The sequence below is a fragment of the Sphaeramia orbicularis genome, chromosome 1 (assembly GCF_902148855.1).
Source record: "Sphaeramia orbicularis chromosome 1, fSphaOr1.1, whole genome shotgun sequence".
Taxonomy (NCBI): Eukaryota; Metazoa; Chordata; class Actinopteri; order Kurtiformes; family Apogonidae; genus Sphaeramia; species Sphaeramia orbicularis.
The window spans coordinates 54,018,458-54,035,826 of record NC_043957.1 but is presented as its reverse complement, the minus strand read 5'-3'; the positions used below and the strand labels follow the sequence as shown (position 1 = coordinate 54,035,826).

General features: G+C 40.7%; 1 pseudogene; it reads right to left on the bottom strand.

Moving 5' to 3' along the window:
- The window catches only part of LOC115424707 (neuronal acetylcholine receptor subunit alpha-3-like), a 77,583-nt pseudogene extending 60,623 nt beyond the window's left edge, over positions 1-16,960 (bottom strand).
- Between the last annotated feature and the right edge of the window lie 409 nt (positions 16,961-17,369).

Genomic DNA, 17,369 nt, shown 5'->3' with positions numbered 1-17,369 from the left:
CTCGTGGCTTCGCCACGAGCACCTCTCTCCCATTGCTTTGCAATGGGGGAGAGGTGCTCGTGTCGATGCCCGAGCCCCTAACTAGACAATTTCCACACGCGGAAATCGTGAGAGGGGCTCGGGGGTCGGGGGTGGTGGTGGGGGGGCATGCCAGTTTGAGTCCATGTTCAGGCTGAAGCAGCATGTAGCTGGACAATGACACTGAGAAATGTTGGAGAAACACAGCAGACATGACAGGAGACTGTATTCATTAGATATTGTCATGTGTGACCTGATTGGCTGATGCTGATCACCTGACACCTGAGCTTCAACTGTCTGTGTTCTATATTCTGTCTGCAGCTGAGAACTGAAGAGCTGTGAGTGTGTGTATGTGTGTGAGTGTGTATGTGTGTGTGTGTGTGTGAGAGAGAGAGAGAGAACTGATTGAAACGGATTCTATCAGTAATAAGAGGAGAAGGAGAAGTAGTAGAAGTAAAAGTAATACTAGTATTTGTAGTAGTAGTAATAGAAGTAGTGGTATTTTTAATACTAGTAGTAGTAGCTTCCACAGCGACGGCGCTGCACTGACACACACAGAATGAAACTGACCACAGAGCAGAAGGAATAGGCTGAGACTGGAGCAGAAAAGGTCCCAAGAAACTGCTAATTACTGGAAAACTGTAAAAGATAGGAGAAAACTGAAATGACCGTGAGAGTCAGAGAGACCTGGGGAACACAAAGATATAGGTTTTTTTTCCAGTACTGTGAAAAATGACCGTGTTAGGGCAGTTTTAAAACAGTCAACTGACCAAGACAAGAAGGAATCCGCTACAATGGAGAGTTAATGGAGGAAAGAAGGGATGAGCCTCCAAACTAGTGCCTGTCATTTCACTTTAAAAAGAGCTAGGTCTTCAAACATGGGTTCATATGAAGCCCAGGAACCATGGCTACGTTTTTGGAAAATATCATTCGCCTGCGATGTATCGTTTGGCCGGGAGGGCGATTTATTCAGAGAATTTTCAGTTGAATTTTCTCTGCTCTTCCACTCTAGCGTGATGACATCACACACTCTAACTCAGGAAATTTGGACAATTTTCACTCAACCCAGGGGTTTTTGAAGACTCACCTATTGAAAACCGTAAACCCCATCCTCATACCAAGTACATTCATGCGGAGAGGACAAAAAGCCTGCGTTTTAAAGTTTAAATGAAGTCTGTAGGTCAAAGTATGGCGAAGTAGTAGCGTCTGGAAAAAAGTGGACTTTTCTGGCTGATTTTTTCCTCTCCCCATTAGTTGTAGTCATGTGTGACCTGATTGGCTGATGCTGATCACCTGACACCTGAGCTTCAACTGTCTGTGTTCTATACTCTGTGTGTGTGTGTGTGTGTGTGTGTGTGTGTGTGTGTGTGTGTGTGTGTGTATGAGAAAGAATCAGTTTGAATCAGTTTATTCTATCAGTAAAAGGAGGAGAAGTAGAAGGAGAAGTAGTAAGAGAAGTAGTATTTTTAGTAGTAGTGGTAGTAGTAGTAGTAGTATTTTTAGTAATACTAGTAGTAGTATTTTTAGTAGTAGTAGTAGTAAAAGTAGTTTTCATAGTAGTAGTAGTATTTGTAGTAGTAGTAGTAGTATTTTTATGAGTAGTAGTAGTAATAGTAGTCATATTTTTAGTAATAGTAGTAGTACTTTCAGTAGTAGTGGTTGTATTTTTAGTAGTAGTAGTAGTTATCATAGTAGTAAAAGTAATAGTAGTGGTATCAGTACTGTCTCACACACCCAGCGTTGCTATGGACTCTCCAGGGTTGCTATGGGAGGAGAAACATGTCAGACTGATTCAGTTTATTGGACACACCTGGGACACAGAGCAGAGGGGCTGTTGCCGCAGCAACGGCGCTGCACTGACACACACAGAGAGAGAGAGACACACAGAGCAGCAGGAATAGACTGAGTGAGGCACTCAGAACAGGTCCCGGAAAACTGCTAATTATGGGAAAACCGTAAAAGATAGGTGAAAACCGAAATGACCGTGAGCGTCAGAAGGACCTGGGGAACACACAGATGTAGGTTTTTTTCACGTACTGTGAGAAATGACTGAGTTAGAGCAGTTTAAAAACAGTCAACTGACCAAGACAAGAAGGAATCTGCTACAATGGAGAGTTAATGGGGGAAAGAAGGGACTGAGCCTCCAAACTAGTGCCTGTCATTTCACTTTAAAAAGAGCTAGGTCTTCAAACATGGGTTCATATGAAGCCCAGGAACCATGGCTACGTTTTTGGAAAATATCATTCACCTGCGATGTATCGTTTGGCCGGGAGGGCGATTTATTCAGAGAATTTTCAGGTGAATTTTCACTGCTCTCACACTCTAGTGTGATGACATCACCCACTCTAACTCAGGAAATTTTGAGAATTTTCACTCAACCCAGGGGTTTTTGAAGACTCACCTATTGAAAACCGTAAACCCCATCCTCATACAAAGTACATTCGTGCGGAGAGGACAAAAATGCCTGCGTTTTAAAGTTTAAATGAAGTCTGTAGGTGAAAGTATGGTGAAGTAGTAGTGTCTGGAAAAAAGTGGACTTTTCTGGCTGATTTTTTCATCTCCCCATTCATTTCTATGGGACTTTATTCGCGTGTTTTTCGCGAATAACTCTGCGAACGAAATCCGTGCATCGGAATGGAACGCCTATAACATAGCACACGATTCCCGAGCAGGACGCACATTTTTGTAATAACATGTGTTGGTCTATTTCCAGCGGTTCGGGCCGAATTAATCGGCGAAAAGTGGCGGAAGATGAAGAATAATATTAATAATAATAAACGCACGGAAGAACAATAGGTGCTCGTGGCTTCGCCACGAGCACCTCTCTCCCATTGCTTTGCAATGGGGGAGAGGTGCTCGTGTCGATGCCCGAGCCCCTAACTAGACAATTTCCACACGCGGAAATCGTGAAAGGGGCTCGGGGGTCGGGGGGGCATGTCGGTTCGACGTTACCAAAGACTTCATGGTCGGAGGGGAATTGTGTGTTCTGAACCCCCATTCACTTTATATGGACAATCTGTGTGTCAAAGTTTGGCAGCTGACAGACGTCACCGTTAGTAGTAGTAATAGAAGTAGTAGTAGTATTTTTAGTTGTAGTAGTATTTTTAGTAGTTGTATCAGTAGTAGTTGCCACAGCGACGGCGCTGCACTGACACACACACAGAATGAAACTGACACAGAGCAGCAGGAATAGGCTGAGACTGGAGCAGAACAGGTCCCGAGAAACTGCTAATTACAGGAAAACTGTAAAAGATAGGAAAAACTGAAATGACCGTGAGCGTCAAAAGGACCTGGGGAACATACAGATGTAGGTTTTTTTCCCGTACTGTGAAAAATGACTGAGTTAGGGCAGTTTAAAAACAGTCAACTGACCAAGAAAAGAAGGAATCCGCTACAATGGAGAGTCAATGGGAGAAAGAAGGGATGAGCCTCCAAACTAGTGCATGTCATTTCTCTTTAAAAAGAGCTAGGTCTTCAAACATGGGTTCATATGAAGCCCAGGAACTATGGCTACGTTTTTGGAAAATATCATTCACCTGCGATGTATGGTTTTGCCGGGAGGGCGATTTATTTACAGAATTTTCAGTTGAATTTTCACTGCTCTTCCACTCTAGTGTGATGACATCACACACTCTAACTCAGGAAATTTGGACAATTTTCACTCAACCCAGGGGTTTTTGAAGACTCACCTATTAAAAACCGTAAACACCATCCTCATACCAAGTACATTCATGCGGAGAGGACAAAAATGCCTGCGTTTTAAAGTTTCAATGAAGTCTGTAGATCAAAGTATGGCGAAGTAGTAGCGTCTGGAAAAAAGTGGACTTTTCTGGCAGATTTTTTCCTCTCCCCATTAGTTGTAGTCATGTGTGACCTGATTGGCTGATGCTGATCACCTGACACCTGAGCTTCAACTGTCTGTGTTCTATACTCTGTGTGTGTGTGTGTGTGTGTGTGTGTGTGTGTGTGTGCGTGTGTGCGTGTGTGTGAGGGTGTGTGTGTGTGTGTGTGTGTGTGTATGAGAGAGAATCAGTTTGAATCAGTTTATTCTATCAGTAAAAGGAGGAGAAGTAGAAGGAGAAGTAGTAATAGAAGTAGTATTTTTAGTAGTAGTGGTAGTAGTAGTTGTAGTAGTATTTGCAGTAGTAGTAGTATTTTTAGTAATACTAGTAGTAGTATTTTTAGTAGTAGTAGTAGTAGAAGTAGTTTTCATAGTAGTAGTAGTATTTGTAGTAATAGTAGTATTTTTATTAGTAGTAGTAGTAATAGTACTCGTATTTTTAGTAATAGTAGTAGTACTTTCAGTAGTAGTGGTTGTATTTTTAGTAGTAGTAGTAGTTATCATAGTAGTAAAAGTAATAGTAGTCGTATCAGTACTGTCTCACACACCCAGCGTTGCTATGGACTCTCCAGGGTTGCTATGGGAGGAGAAACATGTCAGACTGATTCAGTTTATTGGACACACCTGGGACACAGAGCAGAGGGGCTGTTGCCGCAGCAACGGCGCTGCACTGACACACACAGAGAGAGAGAGACACACAGAGCAGCAGGAATAGACTGAGTGAGGCACTCAGAACAGGTCCCGGAAAACTGCTAATTATGGGAAAACCGTAAAACATAGGTGAAAACCGAAATGACCGTGAGCGTCAGAAGGACCTGGGGAACACACAGATGTAGTTTTTTTTCACGTACTGTGAGAAATGACTGAGTTAAGGCAGTTTAAAAACAGTCAACCGAGAAGGACAAGAAGAAATCTGCTATAATGGAGAGTTAATGGGGGAAAGAAGGGACTTGCCTCCAAACTAGTGCCTGTCATTTCACTTTAAAAAGAGCTAGGTCTTCAAACATGGGTTCATATGAAGCCCAGGAACCATGGCTACGTTTTTGGAAAATATCATTTGCCTGTGATGTATCGTTTGGCCGGGAGGGCGATTTATTCAGAGAATTTTCAGGTGAATTTTTCACTCCTTTCTCACTCTAGCTGCCGTTACCATGGGGACCACACACTCTAGAAATGAGGATTTTGAGTCAACCTGGGGGTTTTTGAAGACTCACCTATTGAAAACCGTAAACCTCATGCTCATAGCAAGTACATTCGTGCGGAGAGGACAAAAATGCCTGCGTTTTAAAGTTTAAATGAAGTCTCTAGGTGAAAGTATGGCGAAGTAGTAGTGGTTGGAAAAAAGGCAAGTTTTTTGTCACTCCCATTGAAAATGAATGGGGTTTTTCTTCGCATATTTGTGCGAAAACCGTAAGTGATATCGTTACCACGTGATGACACAGATAATCTTTGGGCCAAGCTGAACATTTCTGCGTTGACAGAATATTTTTAGGACAAATCGTTTGGGAATGGTAGCCACTTGAAAATGGCCCCATTCATTTCGGATGGAGAAATTTGACTGGTTTTTCGCAATTTTAACGAAATCCGTGCATCGCAATGGCACGCAAATAACATAGCACACGATTCCCGAGTAGGACGCACATTTTTGTAATAACATGTGTTGGCCTATTTCCAGCGGTTCGGGCCGCATTAATCGGCGAAAAGTGGCGGAAGATGAATAATAATAATAATAATAAACGCGCGGAAGAACAATAGGTGCTCGTGGCTTCGCCACGAGCACCTCTCTCCCATTGCTTTGCAATGGGGGAGAGGTGCTCGTGTCGATGCCCGAGCCCCTAACTAGACAATTTCCACACGCGGAAATCGTGAGAGGGGCTCGGGGGTCGGGGGGGCATGTGGGTTCGACGTTGCCAAAGACTTAATGGCCGGAGGGGAATTCTGTGTTCTGAACCCCCATTCACTTTATATGGACAAGCTGAGTGCCAAAGTTTGGCGGCTGACGGACGTCACCATTAGTAGTAGTAATAGAAGTAATAGTAGTATTTTTAGTAGTAGTAGTAATTTTAGTAGTAGAGGTAGAATCTTTAGTAGTATTTTTAGTACTAGTAGTAGTAGTAGTAGTAGTAGTGGTATTTTTAATAGTAGTAGTAGTTGTAGTTGCCACAGCAACGGCGCTGCACTGACACACACACAGAATGAAACTAACACACAGACCAGCAGGAATAGGCATAGACTGGAGCAGAACAGGTCCCAATCAACTGGTAATTATGGGAAAACCGTAAAAGATAGGAGAAAATTGAAATGACCGTGAGCGTCAGAGAGACCTGGGGAACATACAGATGTAGGTTTTTTTCCGTACTGTGAAAAATGACTGAGTTAGGGCAGTTTAAAACAGTCAACTGACCAAGACAAGAAGGAATCCACTACAATGGAGAGTTAATGGAGGAAAGAAGGGATGAGCCTCCAAACTAGTGCCTGTCATTTCACTTTAAAAAGAGCTAGGTCTTCAAACATGGGTTCATATGAAGCCCAGGAACCATGGCTACGTTTTTGGAAAAGATCATTTGCCTGCGATGTATCGTTTGGCCAGGAAAGCGATTTATTCAGAGAATTTTCAGTTGAATTTGCACTGCTCTTCCACTCTAGTGTGATGACATCACACACTCTAACTCAGGAAATTTGGACAATTTTCACTCAACCCAGGGGTTTTTGAAGACTCACCTATTGAAAACCGTAAACCCCATCCTCATACCAAGTACATTCGTGCGGAGAGGACAAAAAGGCCTGCGTTTTAAAGTTTCAATGAAGTCTGTAGGTCAAAGTATGGCGAAGTAGTAGTGTCTGGAAAAAAGTGGACTTTTCTGGCTGATTTTTTCCTCTCCCCATTAGTTGTAGTCATGTGTGACCTGATTGGCTGATGCTGATCACCTGACACCTGAGCTTCAACTGTCTGTGTTCTATACTCTGTGTGTGTGTGTGTGTGTGTGTGTGTGTGTGTGTGTGTGTGTGTGAGTGTGTGTGTGTGTGTTTGTGTGTGTGTCAGTGTGTGAGTGTGTTTGTGCATGAGAGAGAATCAGTTTGAATCAGTTTAACAGTAATAGGAGGAGAAGGAGTACAAGTAACAGTAATAGTAGTATTTTCAGTAGTAGTAGTAGTAGTATTTTTAGTTGTAGTAGTAATAGTAGTAGTATTTTTTGTAGTAGTAGTATTTTTAGTAGTAGCACCTGTAATAGTAGTAATAGTATTTTTTAGTAGTAGTAGTAGTAGTAGTAGTAGTATTTTTTGTAGTAGTTGTAGTAGCAGCAGTAGTAGTAGTAGTAGAATTTCTAGTAGTAGTAGTAGTAGTAACATTAGTAGTATTTTTAGTTGTAGTAGTAGTATTAGTAGTAGTAGCAATTGTAGTAGTAGTAGTAATATTTTTTAGTAGTAGTAGTAGTAGCAGTAGTAGCATTTTTAATAGTAGTAGTAATCATAGTATTAACAGCAGTAGTAGTATTAGTAGTAGTATCTGTACTTTAACAGACACCCAGCGTTGCTATGGACTCTCCAGGGTTGCTATGGGAGGAGAAACATGTCAGACTGATTCAGTTTATTGGACACACCTGGGACACAGAGCAGAGGGGCTGTTGCCGCAGCAACGGCGCTGCACTGACACACACAGAGAGAGAGAGACACACAGAGCAGCAGGAATAGACTGAGTGAGTCACTCAGAACAGGTCCCGGAAAACTGCTAATTATGGGAAAACCGTACAAGATAGGTGAAAACCGAAATGACCGTGAGCGTCAGAAGGACCTGGGGAACACACAGATGTAGGTTTTTTTTCCGTACTGTGAAAAATGACTGAGTTAGGGCAGTTTAAAAACAGTCAACCGAGCAAGACAAGAAGGAATCTGCTATAATGGAGAGTTAATGGGGGAAAGAAGGGACTTGCCTCCAAACTAGTGCCTGTCATTTCACTTTAAAAAGAGCTAGGTCTTCAAACATGGGTTCATATGAAGCCCAGGAACCATGGCTACGTTTTTGGAAAATATCATTTGCCTGCGATGTATCGTTTGGCCGGGAGGGCGATTTATTCAGAGAATTTTCAGGTGAATTTTTCACTCCTTTCTCACTCTAGCTGCCGTTACCATGGGGACCACACACTCTAGAAATGAGGATTTTGAGTCAACCTGGGGGTTTTTGAAGACTCACCTATTGAAAACCGTAAACCTCATCCTCATAGCAAGTACATTCGTTCGGAGAGGACAAAAATGCCTGCGTTTTAAAGTTTAAATGAAGTCTCTAGGTGAAAGTATGGCGAAGTAGTAGTGGTTGGAAAAAAGGCAAGTTTTTTGTCACTCCCATTAAAAATGAATGGGGTTTTTCTTCGCATATTTGTGCGAAAACCGTAAGTGATATCGTTACCACGTGATGACACAGATAATCTTTGGGCCAAGCTGAACATTTCTGCGTTGACAGAATATTTTTAGGACAAATCGTTTGGGAATGGTAGCCACTTGAAAATGGCCCCATTCATTTCGGATGGAGAAATTTGACTGGTTTTTCGCAATTTTAACGAAATCCGTGCATCGGAATGGCATGCCAATAACATAGCACACGATTCCCGAGAAGGACGCACATTTTTGTAATAACATGTGTTGGTCTATTTCCAGCGGTTCGGGCCGCATTAATCGGCGAAATTTTGTCCGGAAGATGAAGAAAAATAATAATAAACGCGCGGAAGAACAATAGGTGCTCGTGGCTTCGCCACGAGCACCTCTCTCCCATTGCTTTGCAATGGGGGAGAGGTGCTCGTGTCGATGCCCGAGCCCCTAATAAACGAGCGGAAGAACTATAGGTGCTCGTGGCTTCGCCACGAGCACCTCTCTCCCATTGCTTTGCAATGGGGGAGAGGTGCTCGTGTCGATGCCCGAGCCCCTAATAAACGCGCGGAAGAACAATAGGTGCTCGTGGCTTCGCCACGAGCACCTCTCTCCCATTGCTTTGCAATGGGGGAGAGGTGCTCGTGTCGATGCCCGAGCCCCTAATAATAAACGAGCGGAAGAACAATAGGTGCTCGTGGCTTCGCCACGAGCACCTCTCTCCCATTGCTTTGCAATGGGGGAGAGGTGCTCGTGTCGATGCCCGAGCCCCTAATTAATGCTGAAATATGAAACACAATAAATACATTCATATAATAGTTTTATTGTCAATCATCTTGTTTAAGCTTTGGTAACATTTTAAGAACATTTCTATTTTAAATTATTCAAAATTAGTTTATTTGAGTAGCTATTTTTTGTTGATGAATGGTTCATTTATTAACAAATGACCGATTTATTTTTCTTATCAGTGAAAGAGGACACTTTTCAGTTTATATTTTACACACGAAATTTACTTAAAATGTTTTAATATATTACAGTTAAATATATGTTGTTTGTTTACAAAATTTTGAAAGTATAAATGGACACCTTTGGCACAGGAACAAATTTTGCCTAATTTATTTCAATCAAAAATGCTGAAGCGAAAGTTGAGGGCACTTGACTACAAAATTATATACTACTCCACTGTAAAAAGTTTGAGAACCACTGCTGTAATAGAACAGATGTTTTATCAATGGACATGGCTTTAAAATGTAGATAATCATCAGATATTTTATTGGTAAATCTGTAAACAATGAAAGACCAGTTTTAGTGTTCATAAAACAGACGGATGGTGACAGCATTGTGAGGGAAGCGCTGCAGTGTTTCATGTTTTCAACACATTAGTCTGTGTCTCAGTTGGTGTTTAGCCACGCCCCTTTGCTCCATGTTCTGCTCTATAAATGTTATTGTGACATAACCACACAAATACAAAGACACACACACAAACACTATGATGCACAGTTTACTGACCAGATCATCAGTCATCCATTGAAATACATTTTGAAAACAGCACTAGGAGTATACACACAGGATGAAATATCACCAGAGCAGTGGTGTGTGTGTGTGTGTGTGTGTGTGTGTGTGTGTGTGTGTTTTGAAGGAATAAGGTCCTCTGTGTGTATATCTAGTGGGATAAAATCCTGAAATCATCACCACAGGAATCACTTTCACCTGTATACCTCAAGGAAGTTATGATACATATCCAGAAAAGGGGATAGGACTTTGGTTTTTTTTCTCTTTTTTTGTGTTTGATTTGGTCGGTTGTCTTAAAATGGCCCAGTTCACATAAGTGATAGAATTCTTTGGGTTTTCTGTATGTGATGGACGCAGCCACACATGGCAACATCTCCGCAAAAACATTATCACCTCATTATTTTTCATCTTATTATTTCTATAAGTTTAGTCTTTAGTTACATTCATTCAGTCATTCACCACACATTTAAGTTAATTTGGTATTTTTTAATTTTAATCATACACTGGTGATATTAGTGCACATATATTAACAGTGTAGGTAGTGATGGGCTGCTGACACGCGACGCTCCGGTGCATGTGATGTAGCTAATAAAGCAGATGTATCGAAGCACAGTGCCGAGGCGTGGTTGGATCACGTGACTTGTGACGTTCGACACACTTGAGTGACGTATGAAGCAGCTGAGTGCTTCGAATCACCTGACTGGTTTGGTTTGTCATGTGACTCACTTGGCGGGATCGAATGTGCACTGGGATTGGAGTCCCAATTTAATGGGGTTCATTTGAAATTTTTTTTCACAGAGTAGGTTGGTTTTATGTCGTTTCAGTTCGTTGCTTTGACAGTTAGTAGTGTTATACCAGATTGATTGCATATTTAGACAGAGACAATTAACCTTAAAACATACTTTGCCCAAATCCATAATATAATCTGTATTTGGACCAACCCCATGTGAAATGACATCAGTCTCTATTTGTGGAGCACATCTCATGAATGTAGCAGCAACATTTAAATGTCCCATACCCTAACAAGTGAAGATCTATTTAGGGTTACATACAGATATTCCACATTAGGATCATGGTTTTCAATAATTATTGTCATTATTACTAGTAATATTATTATTGTGTCCACTACAAACATACAGTCATCTAGTGTAGTCAAACAGGAATGTGCATGGACAAACAAATCCAAAACAATCCATGAACCACTGGGATGTGTTGTGCATTACATAGGTATGCTGCAGAATGGAGAGAAGTTTGACTCTTCGACACGTCTCAGTTGTACTTCATTTTAATGACCACTAGATATCCTCCTCGAACTGTGTCATTGGAGCCTCGAGCAAAGAACCAGGTTTCGTAAAAAGTGTCGAAGCTCCAACAAAGCCTCGTTCGGCCATCACTAAGTGTAGAGTGACCATTAAATTATGTTATGTGGTGATGGGTCCGGCAAGACCGATGCGTGGGCGCATGCGTTGAGCTCATAGAGCAAAACCCCGTGTCGGTGCGCGTATCGCTTTAAGAAAGTCACGTGACCGATACAGGAACTGTTTCGAACTGACAGTGACGCGCCAAACTGTGTTTATAAGGAAGCGCATCTGTCAACGGAAAGCATCTGTCAAAATAATCTCTGATCTTTTGTGGTTCATTGTCAAATTCATCAAGAATTATGGAGCAGCCTCAAGCCAAAAGAAAGGTTTCTGCCATGTAGGACCATTTGGATCTCATATCAGAAAATAAGGTATTTGTTTTAATTTCCTTGTTGTTTCATCCTGTTCCTCTCAGAGTTTCCACTTAATCTATTTGAATTCAAATTCATTTCAAAGTGACTCTTAGTTTACTATTCATATTATTTTCTTCAGGTTAAATGTCGCATTTGTTCGACAGAACTTTCCTATTTAAACAAAAGCACCTCCTCAATGCTGAGGCATTCTAGGGCCAGACATGAGAATGAAGTCCCAGATACACCCAGGATCAACTCAGGTAGACAGCCATTCTACAACTTACTCAGAGTTGCTTTATTGATAATTAATTCCTATTAATTTATTTTTTACTTCATTTTTAACCATCAAGCTCAAAACGTTGGAAAAACTTTTATTTTTTTAATAAAAATTTGTAAAAAAAAAAAAAAAAAAAAAAAAAAAAAAAAAATCCCAGTCCACAAGCATCCTCATTCACAACACGTTCACTTAGATTTTCACGTTATGATACATGTTCACATTATTTATTGACTGTATCTAAAAATATCAAAGATATTTTAAATTTAAATGAAGATATGAAATAATACAATATAAAATACAGTGACTTAAATTACATTATTGTATATACTAGGTCATCAAATCAGTGTCAGTTGAGTCTGTCAACTTGGTTGCCTGTAAGGATTTATAAGGTCCAGCAGGTGTCAGTATTCAGTGACACAGTATCGACACAGTTTGGCAGTGTGTCGAAACACTTCATGACGCCTCATCTACCCATCACTAATGTCATGTTTTGTTAATCCTTTATTCCTTTTGTTTGAGTTACCGGGTATGGTGAATTGCCCTGTCCCCGTCCTGGTGTGGCAAAAAGGTGTGGCAGCATTATATACTGCAGCTGCCTCATCAGGAGAAACCATGGGCTGGGATGTCACGGGGGGATATAATGTTTCCAAAGCTTCAGTTGCATTTAGTTATAGTGTCCATTTGGTTTTCCCCTTTTTTGTTTAATGGTTTGGCCAAGCCACTATATATGTGCCCCCTTTGTTTCATTTCTTTAGGTCAGTTTGGTCAGTTTTTTTGATGTGTTAGTTCTTGTTCTCAGCCTTAGTTGCTATTATTTTTGAGTACAGTTCTGTTATATTGACATCTTTTATCTACTTAATTGTTAAAACGATTATTTGTAATCATCCATCCATCCAACCATCCATCCATTATCTGCTGCTTTATCCAGGACCGGGTCGCGGGGGCAACAGTCTAAGCAGGGACGCTTAGATTGTAATCATTTTTTGGATATTTTTTGTGTGACGGCCCCTGCTGAGGTGGCTCAGACTGTATGCTGCTTGCCTGTGACACAACTGTGTGTTCTCTTTCGAGGTAACTGATCAGCTGACGCATCACCCTGATCGGGAGCATCTGGGCCCAGTGTTCTTGATGTGGATAAAAGTGCCAGATCCAGCATTGTGCGCTCTCTCTCTCTCCTCCACCAGCACCTTTGTTTGCTTTACCTTTTGTTTATTTCAGCCATACAACCTTACTCCTATACCAGGGGTCAGCAACCCTGGTCCTGGAGAACCACTATCCAGCATGTTTTAGATGTTTCCCCCTTCCAGCACACCTGATGGTCGTTATCAGGCTTCTGCAGAGCTTGATGATAGGCTTATCATTTGAATCAGGTGTGTTGGAAGAGGGATACATCTAAAACATGCAGGATAGTGGCTCTCTAGGACCAAGGTTGCTGACCCCTGACCTATACAATCCACACATCCACATGCACACCACTGATATTACTGACATACACACCTCATATTTACTTGCATATTTTGGTGAGCTTGCTTTACGCTTTGATAAATATTTTTGCATTAATTTAGCCCCGTGTACTTCTCCCGTCTTTTTGTCATGGCCTAGAGCTGGGTTATGACATTTGGGTGAATAAAAACCCACACTTGAAACTTTAATCCTGTCTCCTGGAAGCCTTACTGCTTGCTCCCTAACACTCTACAATACTCTAAGGTCCTGACATCTCTGTGATTAATATTTATATACATCTGGTGGCAAAGTTGCACATTCCATGACTCTGTAACACATTATCTTTTTTGTCCATTTAGTTGTCAGGATGATAAATCTAACCCACTCTAAAATGTTAGGTGATGGTGATAAAACAACATTCACAACAGGAAAAAAAAGAAGACGACAAGGACATGGAGATGCAATATGGTGAACATCCTCTTCACTATAAACACATCATCCTATCAGTCTTAAACTGATTATGATTATTGTATTCCATGTATGTAATTAGACCTTCCTACATCCCTGAAAGTCTTTAACACTGGACCTTTATGTGCTTGAAGATGTTCTACTTGTTTTTTTTTTTTTTTTATTCAATTTAAGGAGACAGAGCTACTTATTTTGTAAATATGGAAAAGGAATAAACTAGTATGGCAAATTTGTGGTTATACTTACAGCTGTAAGTTAAAGGGGTCACATTTTGCTAAACCCACTTCTATTAGTCTTTGGTTCATTTATTTGTGTATTTACACCCCAGTAGTTCAACCCTCCAGGTGCTGCAGAGCTATCTTTATATTCATTCTGGCAAAAATTGAGTCGATTTCTACAATCTGTTTGAATTCCTGCTTAATTCATTACGTCTATAATTAGTTGCGTCACAACATTTGCACATATAAGGTCAAGACTTCCAATGAACATTTCTACGCAACTGTTTGTCAGCAGCAGCAGTTGTAGTTCATACTGAAAATATGTCCATCCTTCAGGCCAGTTACCTAAAATGTTCAGTTGTTGATTGTATTAACGAACACAAGTGGCTGAACGGGACAGAAAACGACCTTTCTGGTGTCATTACTCAGAAATAGGGTTGAAGATGGACCTGTGGAGTTGAATTAATGAAGAATTCAGACCCAAGCATAGCATTTACAGTTTATGTAGACCGCAGGGAAATGTTTTAAAATGCATAATACCATTTAAAAAAGTAAAATATCACTCCTTTAAATCTACCACTTTGACTTTGAACCTGGTACACAGAAAACATTCCTGAGCATTTTTTCCAGAATCAAAAGTATTTGCTTCAAAAAGTAAATTTGTCTCTATATTGAGTCGGAGAGCTCTACCTAGAGTAACCTTTACTCTTTTTAGAGAGGGACCAAATGTTATCTGAGTAGAGTAAATTTCCTGTGTCACCACTAACCAGGGAGCTACTCTAAGTACTTTTCCAAGGACAGTTCAGCTTTTGACAGAAGTTCATTTGTTGTTATCAGTCTGTAATGGATCAGAATATTCATCTAAAGGTTAAAATGTAGACTCCATGTACAAATATTTGAAAATCATTCAATTACAAACTTGGCCACGCATTCATCTCTGTAGAAAAAAAAAGAGAGGAAAAAAAAAATACAGCAGAGAGCAAAGGAAACGCACACACACGCCTAAACTCAGACACCTCCAGGCCCAGAGGGTCATGCATGGAACAGAGTGTGTGTAAAGCCTGATAAACCATAAAAGAGCCTATCTGCCACCGTGCATAAATCAGATAGCTGCTATTTATGCCCATGGCAAATGTTTACGTTGAAGCTTCTGAAATGCCGCAGCATAATTACAGTCTGTGCATCTATGTCACAGTGGCTCCAGGTCAGATCCAGGCTGCCTGCCTCAGCTGGTCAGTGATTAAGTCGCTGAGTGCATTTCAATAATTACCACCCCCCCCTCCATTATTCCCTTTTAGTCTCCCCTCTTCCTCTTTCCTAGTTTCCTGCCATATCTGATCAATCCCAGCTCATGACAAATACAGTATATGATGAATGTATAGTGCTACATAGTTGTCTTTTTGTTTTTGTTAAAGCATTGTTCATAAATACAGCCACGGAAAAAATTATTAGACCATCAAAAGTCATCAAAAACAATGGTTATGCAACCAAGTACTAACTCCTGTGTGTATCATGTGACTAAAACAGACAGAAAAGAAAATACGGAATGCCTAAAAGCACTGTTTTTATCAGTACAATGCCATAGATATTGAGGTTAAGAACTGAAGTGAATTTGGTTATTATCAAGAAAACATGGAAAATGGATAGATATCAGCTCTGAAATTAAACTATTATGAGCTATTTTTGTTATCATTATATTTGTCCAAACAAATGTACCTTTAGTTGTACCAGGCATTAAAATGAACAAGAAATTGAAAAAAACAAGTGGTGGTCTAACAATTTTTTTTCCATGACTGTATAACCTCAATCAATCAACACACACACACAATGTTGACATCTAATTGCTAACTAAACATAAAAGTAACTGTAAAAGCCGCCCCCGTATAAAACTTATGTTTTCTTACAAAGCAGTGCAGGAATAACCCACCTCCTCATCGCAGGATTCAATATAACTATTCTTTCTTGGCATAACTAGGGCAAAACGAACGGAATAAGGTTATCAGACTCAGACTTAACCAGATACTCACATTGCTATAGGAGGGTTTTTACCAATCGCCGGCAGATGGCCAACTCTCCCCTCCTGCCTCCAAATAAAACAAACATCCAGCCGTAAAGACGGAAACAGATCCTGCAAACACATTCTAATCTGTTTTGCTTTCCTGAAATCGACGCCTCAAAGCAAAATTTGCATTCATCTAAATTAATTTGCTTTTCCCGGATTCCTCTGCGTTTCACTTTGTTGCCCCAGTTTAGACGAAAGTCGCATCATAAGGTGAGGAAAGAAATGAACTTGTACTTCATGGAGCTAAAAAAAAAAAAAAAAAGAAAAAAGAAAAAAAAGAGTTATTTATTTAACTGTTGTTTCCTCATTTTTAACAGGAACTAAAGTGAAAAAGTTAGAGCCTGTGATAATGATGACCGATGCGCTCTTTGGAGACTGACGCGGTTGTTTGGCTTTTACGCACCGGCCAAAACCGGGTTTGGCTTCTTGTTGAGTTCTCACAGTTAAATAAAGGTGACACAATTAATATAAAAGATTAAAAAAAAAAAAAAACTCCAGATAGTTCACAGCACTGAAGCGCAATTCAAGAATCCGGATCTATTTCCAGACTTTCCGGCAAAACTACGAACAATAATCTTCACGTGTGTCTAAATGCATTGAATCCACACAGTATCATAGCATGGGATCATAAATCATATTTACCTTGCGTTATCAAACCCACTAGAAGAAGCAGCAAACTCAATCTGTCCGCTGACTGCATCTCTCCCCTCTGCCATTTGGGATCCGCTTCACTTACTGGAAAAATCTCACTTATAGTAAATAAAGGGGTGGAAGAAACAGTGTGGAAATAGGCGTGAGTACGTACGCCTGTCTCCTCCGGTGCCTCTGTCTGGGTCTGTCTGTGCGCTCCTTCCTGATGTGTTCCGAACTGGACTTGGTTCGTCCCTCCCCTACGAGCGCAGAGCTCCCCTCTGGCGCATCCACACGGACGAAAACCGCCCCTCACACCCGTACCGACAGATAACGGCTGCAGTTTGGATTGTGTGGCAGAATTTCATCCAAATTTCAGGCAGATGCCCATTTGTGCTTCAACTAAGGCATCTTACCAGAGTGCTACAGTGGACTATTTTAGGGGGTTTGGAGACAGGTTTGGAGACGCACTTTGGTTGACAAAACATTCGGTTATCCTCAGGAAACTGTAGCCTGAGATCCTCGACTAAACCATGTGTTACTGAATGCCAACACCTGTTATATGTTAGAGTGACGTATGAGAACGTTTCCAGTTTGAGGTGACAGTAGGAGACAGGGATGATTTCAGAACCACGGACAGCGCCGGTGACAGAGTGAATGACGAATGAAGAAAATGAATGAAAATGGAATCAAAGTGATTTATTCACATAAATACTCCATTATGGATGATCACGTTACATTTTTGTATGTCTAATAGTGCAGTTCGAGATGCTTAAATACAAATTTTAACATTTTTTTCAGCTTTTCCTTTAAGAATTTGCTCA